Source organism: Triturus cristatus, chromosome 7, assembly GCF_964204655.1.
Source record: "Triturus cristatus chromosome 7, aTriCri1.1, whole genome shotgun sequence".
In the NCBI taxonomy this organism is placed as follows: domain Eukaryota; kingdom Metazoa; phylum Chordata; class Amphibia; order Caudata; family Salamandridae; genus Triturus; species Triturus cristatus.
The window spans coordinates 166,881,443-166,892,410 of record NC_140590.1 but is presented as its reverse complement, the minus strand read 5'-3'; positions in this window follow the sequence as shown (position 1 = coordinate 166,892,410).

The window sequence follows — 10,968 nt, the reverse complement described above, 5'->3', positions numbered from 1 at the left end:
GGGGTGGGGTTTGGATAAGAAGGGAGGGGCAGAGACTCGAAAGGATCTGTTTTTGAGAAATGATCGGAGCCAATCTAAAGCATGGCCAGATACTCCAAAAGTCTCCAAACGATTGAGAAGGATGTCATGGGATATCGTGTCAAAGGCCGCGCTGAGGTCTAGAAGAATCAGCGCACTACTTTGACCGGCGTCTAAAATCGTTCGGAGGTGTTCTGTGGTGGCCAGGAGAGCAGACTCAGTACTATGGCCTGGTCTGAACCCATTTTGAGATTGGTCCAGAATGTTGTTTTTGACCATGTGCTGGGATAGAGTGTTGTTCACATGCGCTTCAGCGAGTTTAGCCAGCCATGGGAGCAGGGAGATCGGTCGAAAATTCTCCGGTTTTGATGGGTCTAGGGTGGGTTTCTTGATGATGGGTGAAACCCACGCTTGCTTTCAGGCAGATGGTACACACACTGAAGTGAAGGAGAGGTTCAGATTAAAGGTAATTGCCGGTAGGAAGAAGTTGAGTGACTCTAAGAATTGAGCCGGGCGCATGGGGTCAGCCGGGGAACCAGTTTTGACTTTTTTGCATATTTTGATGAGGTTATCACCGGAGATTTCCGGGATGGCAGTCAGGGTAGAGTAGTTGGGGGGAGGAGAAGGGATGCTGGTAGGGCTAGGGGAGTGCTGAGGAAAAGAAGTATAGATTTTCTGCACCTTGTCAACAAAGAAGCTAGCAAGATCTTCGCATTGTTGCGCAGAGGAGATATTAGGGAGGGGAGATTTGCTGCTCTGAAGTTTTTGCACAAGTTTAAAGACTTCTTTAGCAGGGGTGGGACTAGATTTGATTTTGTCATCATAGAAGGCAGTCCGCGCAGCGCGGATGGCTTTGTGGTACGTCTTTTGTAGAAGTAGGTAGTTTGATTTTTCTTCCAAGTTATATTCCCTTCGCCAAAGACGTTCCGCCCTTTTGCAATCTTTGCGTAAGGTTTTGAGGGTATCGTTATACCAGGGGTTGGATGGGGAGTTACGTCCTATAGACCATTTTGCTGGAATGAGGGTGTCTAGCCCTCCCGTGATCCACTCGTGAAACGCACTATAGTTGGCGTTGATGTCCGAATTGGTGTCATGGTGGAATTCCCCTAGGGTGGTGTGGAGGTCATTGTGAGACAATTTGTGCCATGGTCTTTTTAGACGGCCATATGCAAATCAGTCCTGACCCTGTGCCTCTTGGGAACAGTCCAGCCCGAACTGCCAAGCCATGTCTTCCCTGGATCGGAATCAAGCATCCTAGGACCGGTTTCTGGCTATCAGCCGTCATCAGCCAGGATAGCTTGACTCCAGTGGCGTAGTGAGCACGGGTCCCACGTCTGGGAATACCCATCCCACTTAGGGCGAAAAGCGTTACAACAAACAATTGATGGACGGAATGCTGACAATGCAGACATTCTCCCCCAGTCAAGAGATCTGGGTAAATCCATCGTTCTTTTGCCCACTACACCACCCCAGTTTATTTCTATTCTATTCTATAGTTTTGGTAGAGCGCAAACAGCTGCCCCAGCAATGAGGCGTCCCGGCGCTAAGAACCAATGTCCTGGCCTGAGCGGAAAGGGATGAAGGGATGTTACGGGAGGGGGAATAGATAGGTTTTTACTGCTTTCCGGAAAGCTGGTAGACTATCTATGGTGCGGATGTGTTGCGGCAGCTCATTCCAAAGTTTGGCTCCAAGGAACCTGAAGGAGCGGCCGCCCATGCGGCAGAGTTTTATGCGCGGGACGCGTAGGAGGTTTTGGTTAGAAGATCTTAGGTTCCGTGACGGCGCATAGGGAGTGAGAAGTGGCCGTAGCAGAGGGGGGGTATCGAGTTTGAGGATTTTGAAGGTCATGATGAGAGTCTTGAATTTGATTCTGGAATCAACGGGTAGCCAGTGTAGTTTTTTGATGGTAGCTCTGGCTGAGCATCTGCGGGGGAGGCCGACCAGAGTTCTAGCCGCAGAGTTTTGTACGCGTTGGAGTCGTGCTACCTCACTTTTGTTGGCACCAAGAAGGAGAACATTGGCGTAGTCAAGACGCGAGAGGATGGTGGCTTGAATAATAAGTTGGCGAGTTTTGGAATCGAAAAAGCCTAATATGTGGCTGAGGCTCCTCAGCAGGCCAATACAGGTGCCAGCAAATTTTTTGGTGTGGGCCTGAAAGTTGAGTGAGGCATCCATCCAAACGCCTAGATTTTTCACTAGGGATTTGGGAGAGGGGATGGTGCCCAGGGAGGACGGCCACCAATGCTCATTCCAGAGGCTGGTGTTTTTGCCAAGGAGTAGCACCTCTGTTTTACCAGCGTTGAGTTGAAGACAATTCATTGTCATCCATTGGGCAACCGCGGAGAGGCCGTTTTTGAAGCTAGAGGAAGAGTTAGAAGGACCTTCTGAAAGAGCGATGGCCAGCTGTGTGTCGTCGGCATACGACACTAATGTCAGGCCCCACTCTTTGGCCACTACCGCCAAAGGCTGGACATAGAGATTAAAGAGGGATGGGCTCAATGCAGAGCCTTGCGGAACTCCCTGTGCAATGGGGTGGGGTTTGGATAAGAAGGGAGGGGCAGAGACTCGAAAGGATCTGTTTTTGAGAAATGATCGGAGCCAATCTAAAGCATGGCCAGATACTCCAAAAGTCTCCAAACGATTGAGAAGGATGTCATGGGATATCGTGTCAAAGGCCGCGCTGAGGTCTAGAAGAATCAGCGCACCACTTTGACCGGCGTCTAAAATCGTTCGGAGGTGTTCTGTGGTGGCCAGGAGAGCAGACTCAGTACTATGGCCTGGTCTGAACCCATTTTGAGATTGGTCCAGAATGTTGTTTTTGACCATGTGCTGGGATAGAGTGTTGTTCACATGCGCTTCAGCGAGTTTAGCCAGCCATGGGAGCAGGGAGATCGGTCGAAAATTCTCCGGTTTTGATGGGTCTAGGGTGGGTTTCTTGATGATGGGTGAAACCCACGCTTGCTTTCAGGCAGATGGTACACACACTGAAGTGAAGGAGAGGTTCAGATTAAAGGTAATTGCCGGTAGGAAGAAGTTGAGTGACTCTAAGAATTGAGCCGGGCGCATGGGGTCAGCCGGGGAACCAGTTTTGACTTTTTTGCATATTTTGATGAGGTTATCACCGGAGATTTCCGGGATGGCAGTCAGGGTAGAGTAGTTGGGGGGAGGAGAAGGGATGCTGGTAGGGCTAGGGGAGTGCTGAGGAAAAGAAGTATAGATTTTCTGCACCTTGTCAACAAAGAAGCTAGCAAGATCTTCGCATTGTTGCGCAGAGGAGATATTAGGGAGGGGAGATTTGCTGCTCTGAAGTTTTTGCACAAGTTTAAAGACTTCTTTAGCAGGGGTGGGACTAGATTTGATTTTGTCATCATAGAAGGCAGTCCGCGCAGCGCGGATGGCTTTGTGGTACGTCTTTTGTAGAAGTAGGTAGTTTGATTTTTCTTCCAAGTTATATTCCCTTCGCCAAAGACGTTCCGCCCTTTTGCAATCTTTGCGTAAGGTTTTGAGGGTATCGTTATACCAGGGGTTGGATGGGGAGTTACGTCCTATAGACCATTTTGCTGGAATGAGGGTGTCTAGCCCTCCCGTGATCCACTCGTGAAACGCACTATAGTTGGCGTTGATGTCCGAATTGGTGTCATGGTGGAATTCCCCTAGGGTGGTGTGGAGGTCATTGTGAGACAATTTGTGCCATGGTCTTTTTAGACGGCCATATGCAAATCAGTCCTGACCCTGTGCCTCTTGGGAACAGTCCAGCCCGAACTGCCAAGCCATGTCTTCCCTGGATCGGAATCAAGCATCCTAGGACCGGTTTCTGGCTATCAGCCGTCATCAGCCAGGATAGCTTGACTCCAGTGGCGTAGTGAGCACGGGTCCCACGTCTGGGAATACCCATCCCACTTAGGGCGAAAAGCGTTACAACAAACAATTGATGGACGGAATGCTGACAATGCAGACATTCTCCCCCAGTCAAGAGATCTGGGTTAAATCCATCATTCTTTTGCCCACTACACCACCCCAGTTTAGACATGGCCATATGCAAATCAGTCCTGACCCTGTGCCTCTTGGGAACAGTCCAGCCCGAACTGCCAAGCCATGTCTTCCCTGGACCGGAATCAAGCATCCTAGGACCGGTTTCTGGCTATCAGCCGTCATCAGCCAGGATAGCTTGACTCCAGTGGCGTAGTGAGCACGGGTCCCACGTCTGGGAATACCCATCCCACTTAGGGCGAAAAGCGTTACAACAAACAATTGATGGACGGAATGCTGACAATGCAGACATTCTCCCCCAGTCAAGAGATCTGGGTTAAATCCATCATTCTTTTGCCCACTACACCACCCCAGTTTAGACATGGCCATATGCAAATCAGTCCTGACCCTGTGCCTCTTGGGAACAGTCCAGCCCGAACTGCCAAGCCATGTCTTCCCTGGACCGGAATCAAGCATCCTAGGACCGGTTTCTGGCTATCAGCCGTCATCAGCCAGGATAGCTTGACTCCAGTGGCGTAGTGAGCACGGGTCCCACGTCTGGGAATACCCATCCCACTTGGGCCAAAAGCGTTACAACAAACAATTGATGGACGGAATGCTGACAATGCAGACATTCTCCCCCAGTCAAGAGATCTGGGTTAAATCCATCATTCTTTTGCCCACTACACCACCCCAGTTTAGACATGGCCATATGCAAATCAGTCCTGACCCTGTGCCTCTTGGGAACAGTCCAGCCCGAACTGCCAAGCCATGTCTTCCCTGGACCGGAATCAAGCATCCTAGGACCGGTTTCTGGCTATCAGCCGTCATCAGCCAGGATAGCTTGACTCCAGTGGCGTAGTGAGCACGGGTCCCACGTCTGGGAATACCCATCCCACTTAGGGCGAAAAGCGTTACAACAAACAATTGATGGACGGAATGCTGACAATGCAGACATTCTCCCCCAGTCAAGAGATCTGGGTTAAATCCATCATTCTTTTGCCCACTACACCACCCCAGTTTAGACATGGCCATATGCAAATCAGTCCTGACCCTGTGCCTCTTGGGAACAGTCCAGCCCGAACTGCCAAGCCATGTCTTCCCTGGACCGGAATCAAGCATCCTAGGACCGGTTTCTGGCTATCAGCCGTCATCAGCCAGGATAGCTTGACTCCAGTGGCGTAGTGAGCACGGGTCCCACGTCTGGGAATACCCATCCCACTTGGGCCAAAAGCGTTACAACAAACAATTGATGGACGGAATGCTGACAATGCAGACATTCTCCCCCAGTCAAGAGATCTGGGTTAAATCCATTATTCTTTTGCCCACTACACCACCCCAGTTTAGACATGGCCATATGCAAATCAGTCCTGACCCTGTGCCTCTTGGGAACAGTCCAGCCCGAACTGCCAAGCCATGTCTTCCCTGGACCGGAATCAAGCATCCTAGGACCGGTTTCTGGCTATCAGCCGTCATCAGCCAGGATAGCTTGACTCCAGTGGCGTAGTGAGCACGGGTCCCACGTCTGGGAATACCCATCCCACTTAGGGCGAAAAGCGTTACAACAAACAATTGATGGACGGAATGCTGACAATGCAGACATTCTCCCCCAGTCAAGAGATCTGGGTTAAATCCATCATTCTTTTGCCCACTACACCACCCCAGTTTAGACATGGCCATATGCAAATCAGTCCTGACCCTGTGCCTCTTGGGAACAGTCCAGCCCGAACTGCCAAGCCATGTCTTCCCTGGACCGGAATCAAGCATCCTAGGACCGGTTTCTGGCTATCAGCCGTCATCAGCCAGGATAGCTTGACTCCAGTGGCGTAGTGAGCACGGGTCCCACGTCTGGGAATACCCATCCCACTTAGGGCGAAAAGCGTTACAACAAACAATTGATGGACGGAATGCTGACAATGCAGACATTCTCCCCCAGTCAAGAGATCTGGGTTAAATCCATCATTCTTTTGCCCACTACACCACCCCAGTTTAGACATGGCCATATGCAAATCAGTCCTGACCCTGTGCCTCTTGGGAACAGTCCAGCCCGAACTGCCAAGCCATGTCTTCCCTGGACCGGAATCAAGCATCCTAGGACCGGTTTCTGGCTATCAGCCGTCATCAGCCAGGATAGCTTGACTCCAGTGGCGTAGTGAGCACGGGTCCCACGTCTGGGAATACCCATCCCACTTAGGGCGAAAAGCGTTACAACAAACAATTGATGGACGGAATGCTGACAATGCAGACATTCTCCCCCAGTCAAGAGATCTGGGTTAAATCCATCATTCTTTTGCCCAATACACCACCCCAGTTTAGACATGGCCATATGCAAATCAGTCCTGACCCTGCGCCTCTTGGGAACAGTCCAGCCCGAACTGCCAAGCCATGTCTTCCCTGGACCGGAATCAAGCATCCCAGACGTGGGACCCGTGCTCACTACGCCACTGGAGTCAAGCTATCCTGGCTGATAGCCAGAAACCGGTCCTAGGATGCTTGATTCTGGTCCAGGGAAGACATGGCTTGGCAGTTCGGGCTGGACTGTTCCCATGAGGCACAGGGTCAAGACTGATTTGCATATGGCCATGTCTAAACTGGGGTGGTGTAGTGGGCAAAAGAACGATGGATTTAACCCAGATCTCTTGACTGGGGGAGAATGTTTGCATTGTCAGCATTCCGTCCATCATTTGTTTGTTGTAACGCTTTTCGCCCTAAGTGGGATGGGTATTCCCAGACGTGGGACCCGTGCTCACTACGCCACTGGAGTCAAGCTATCCTGGCTGATGATGGCTGATAGCCAGAAACCGGTCCTAGGATGCTTGATTCTGGTCCAGGGAAGACATGGCTTGGCAGTTCGGGCTGGACTGTTCCCATGAGGCACAGGGTCAAGACTGATTTGCATATGGCCATGTCTAAACTGGGGTGGTGTAGTGGGCAAAAGAACGATGGATTTAACCCAGATCTCTTGACTGGGGGAGAATGTTTGCATTGTCAGCATTCCGTCCATCATTTGTTTGTTGTATCACTGGTTAGAGGCAGCAGACCCGGAAGCAGAGGACGGCCTGGGACCAGGGTTCAATTCCCGACGCGGCAGGGTCGTGGACCAGGGCCAGCGGACTCGATAATTCTCGCTTCGGTGCCTACTCTAACCAGCGATCACACTCGGCAACTCTGGGCATTAGCTTGCCTCATCTCCACAACGGCCCCCCACATTCGCCGGGGATGCCTGGTTTCACCTTGGAGATACCCTGGAGGGACCATCTCACAGGGATAACCAGGACAGGTTCCCCAGCGGTCTACAGCGCCACGACGCCTCAGGGCAGCAGTGCGCTTTACAAGACACATACATTTACATTTACATAAGTTATCAAGAACAAGGAGCCTGTATCTCCAATGAAAGGTGCGGAAGGATTTAGGACTTGGAGTCTGGCTTGTAAATAGTACAGCTTAGCAGACACTCTGAAATGCAAAATTATTTGTGTGCGACAATGATAAAAAGCTCGTCCACCTGAAATGTAAGTGTCTAATGTTTTTTGCCTGTCACAAATGTAGGTAGAATGGGGTTATGTTGCTGAGCAGGATGAAGAGATTTCTGAAAGGAAACACCATAAATCTTCCCGCATGTAGATTTAGATGATGTTTGATTTGATGAGGATGTGGTAAATTCTCTAGAATTATTTCCATTACATGGTCATTCAGTGTTCAAGTTACGGTTCAAAGAAGCCAATTCACAAAGCTTTTTCTAAGCAAAATTCTGACATGCATTTAATGATTTATTAGTGTAATCATTCAAAGTTTTGTGCTGCTACCTGGAAGTAAATTGTTCACCTGGAGGATTTTTGCCCACAACATTTTTGGCAGGTAAAACCTGCCGCAAATCTTGTGGGCAAATAGGGCTAAGTCTGGCGTAGTGCACCTCTGAATGAGGCAAAACATGTTTGCATGATTGTCTGCATTACACGGTGTGCATGGGCGTCAATTCACAAAAATACCAGGGGTAGAGAAAGTGACATCACTCACCCTTTGACCTTAATGACATCACAGGAAGTGACATCATATGTCCCTAGACTTTTGTTCCAGGAAGGCATGTCACATGACCCTACTAGACACACTCATTCTCTCTTACATCCTCTTACTCTCATTCTTATTCACTCACTTGGATTCATTCTTAATCTCAGTCATACTCACTTCGATTTACAGACACTCAGGCCAAGGTTTACTAATGCGTTGTACCGTGTTTGTGTCACTTTTGCATAAAGTGTTAGCGTGGGATTTACTATCCAGCGCTAGTCCTGATTTGCACAGGAGAGTATCCCAAAGTAAAGTAAGATTGTGCTATGGGATGCTTATTATTATTTGGTGTCAAACGAGTATTCCATGGGTGGTGCATGAGCATTTAACACAGGTATATGAGAAATTTGCACCAAAATCTTAGGTTTCCCCAAGAGAGTCGTAACGAGGAGAAATGTTTTAATTCTTAGTTTTTCCAACTTTGGATGTGTCCTGCAAAAAGTGGGAAAAGGCCGAAGCATCGTTTTTGTACTATAATGGCCCCTTCCAGTATAAAACCTATGCTTCAGAGAATGCACATTCTCTTGTACTATGATGCAAGGGTGTGTGTGCTGGTGCGTGGCTGTCAAAACTGCACCAATGCACAGGGAGAGAAAAAATGCTGTATATCTAATCACTGTCCAAGCTCTGCCACCATTCCCCAAATGTTTAGGAAAAAACCTCTTGCACGGGAAGGGTTGCAGAATTACAGTGTCAATCCCATACCAGCCACTGAAGAAGCAAGCCTTTGTGCCCCTCCTACTAATCCAGTACCTCTTGACCCTATGGTCATTGTTTGCTCAAATCGCTTCAAGCCACTAGCTGACATGGATAATGAATATGCTGAGCCTATTGCCAGTACTGTTAGCTTTGATGTACCTGTAACAACCACTTCGTGTACAGACCGGGGTTTTGGACCGGGGTTACAGCTAGACGGGGATAGGTTGCGCCACGAAGTACCAGGAAGCACTGCCACAGCTACAGGTCCTATTTTGGAAACTATTATGTCCCTGAAGCTTGAAATCGGTGATTTAAAAGCATTAGTAACAGAATTACTGCTAATAGTCAAAAAATTCCCTAGTCAGCCATTGCAACCACCAATAACCTTACCTACCACTGCTCACCATCCAAAGCTAAAAATACCTTTTTTTCCAATCCCCGATTCTACTCTATCTGCAGTGCCCCAGACGACATCCTCATTTCTGCAGGCTGGATCAAACCCTTTACCACCCACTAGCGCTCGGACTATTCCCTCTAATATTAACTTGAAGTCTCATTCAATTGCGAACTCTTATGCTGCCACTAGTCAGCCTCATTCTGACCATAGACAAAGAGTCGACGCCCCGTCTCTTCTACCTTTTGCAGTACAAAGGCCGAGGTCCAGTATACAACCCATTGTTTATATGGTGGGTGTTCCTACGACTGTTGCCCACGAGAATGAAGAATCCCTAAAAGATAAGGTCATACACTGGATCCGCCAGGTAAGAGGTTGTCGATCTTTTATAAGAGATGATCTACTTAGGGCCCGTAGACTCAGACATGATAATTGCCTTACTGACACAATAGAGCTGACCCTAGCTAATCATCTCCTAGCTGATGGCCTTATAGCACTTGAATATAGATCCTCCTCTCCGGATTCTTCTTCCATACAATTTAGACGCTCTTTCTCATTAGGCCAAGACTGCATGGAGAGGCGGGGGGGACCGCTAAATCATGGTTCTGAGGGTGTATCCAATTTGGAACAAAATGATTGACTTATCCCGGCAATAGATATTCTATCTATCTCTGGTAGAGAGCCCTATGTACCCTCGATTGCCAATTGTAGCTCGCCTACCCAAATACTTTCTCCTATAATTTTTAATGGGGCTAGGGAAGAAGGCGGGATACAATCTATAGTTCCAATTTTATCCACTCTCGACACTGACCTTACTCTATCTTTAGCTCCACTAACGAATTATAAAATAATCTCATGGAATATCGCCGGCTTGAAAGCTAAACTCACATTGCCGGATTGGAACAATTTTATTTCCACTTTTGACATCTGTATATTCCAAGAGACTTGGAGCCTAACACCTCTCTACAAATCTGGCTATATCTGCTATTGTGTTCCTGCCCGATCCATTGGCCGTGGCCGCCCCTCTGGAGGCCTCATAATATGGATAAAGGTTGCCCTTCCCTATAGAGCCCGTGAGGTACAAAGTCCTTCTCCGGACATAATGCATATAACTTTGAGTGGGCTGCAAGGGGGGTTCTCTATTGATCTTTTTAACATTTATGTCAGAGGCACACAAGGAGGATCTAAATCACCGATTGTCACCACTCTAGAAGAAGAGCTTTCTTCTTGTCCATCTAATTCACTCATTATGGTTGCAGGAGATTTGAACTGTACTTACGAGCCCCTTGCCTCAGAAGATATCTTAGAGGTTGATGAGGAAGATGCCAGATGGGGGATACCCTCCTTGCTTGTTCCCCCTGTGAAGAGATGGACACCGGTGATAATTCAGTTAAATGCTCTGGCTCTGGAATTTGGCCTAAGAGCTGCTAACGGACAGCTCCCTTCCGACCTTCAAGCAGCTTTTACTTTTAACAGAGTCTCTAGTCCATCTCGAATCGATTACATCTTAATCGATCGTAGACTCTGGCACTATGCTGTGGACTTGGTCATAGTTCCAACGATCGATAGTGACCATAACCCACTGTGCCTAACGTTAAAGAATCCGTGGCCACAAAACCAACCAATTTCTGACCCCTGTTTTATACTGCCCACCAAAGATATAATTCCATCAAATTGCAAAAGATTTCTGAAATGGCCCAAAATCGCCCTAGATGAACAAAAACTTATTTCTATAAATGAAATATTGTTATCTAAAACTTCAGAACTTAGGGAAGCTCTTGAGGAATCTGATCAGAGCTCAAGGGCAACAACCATACAT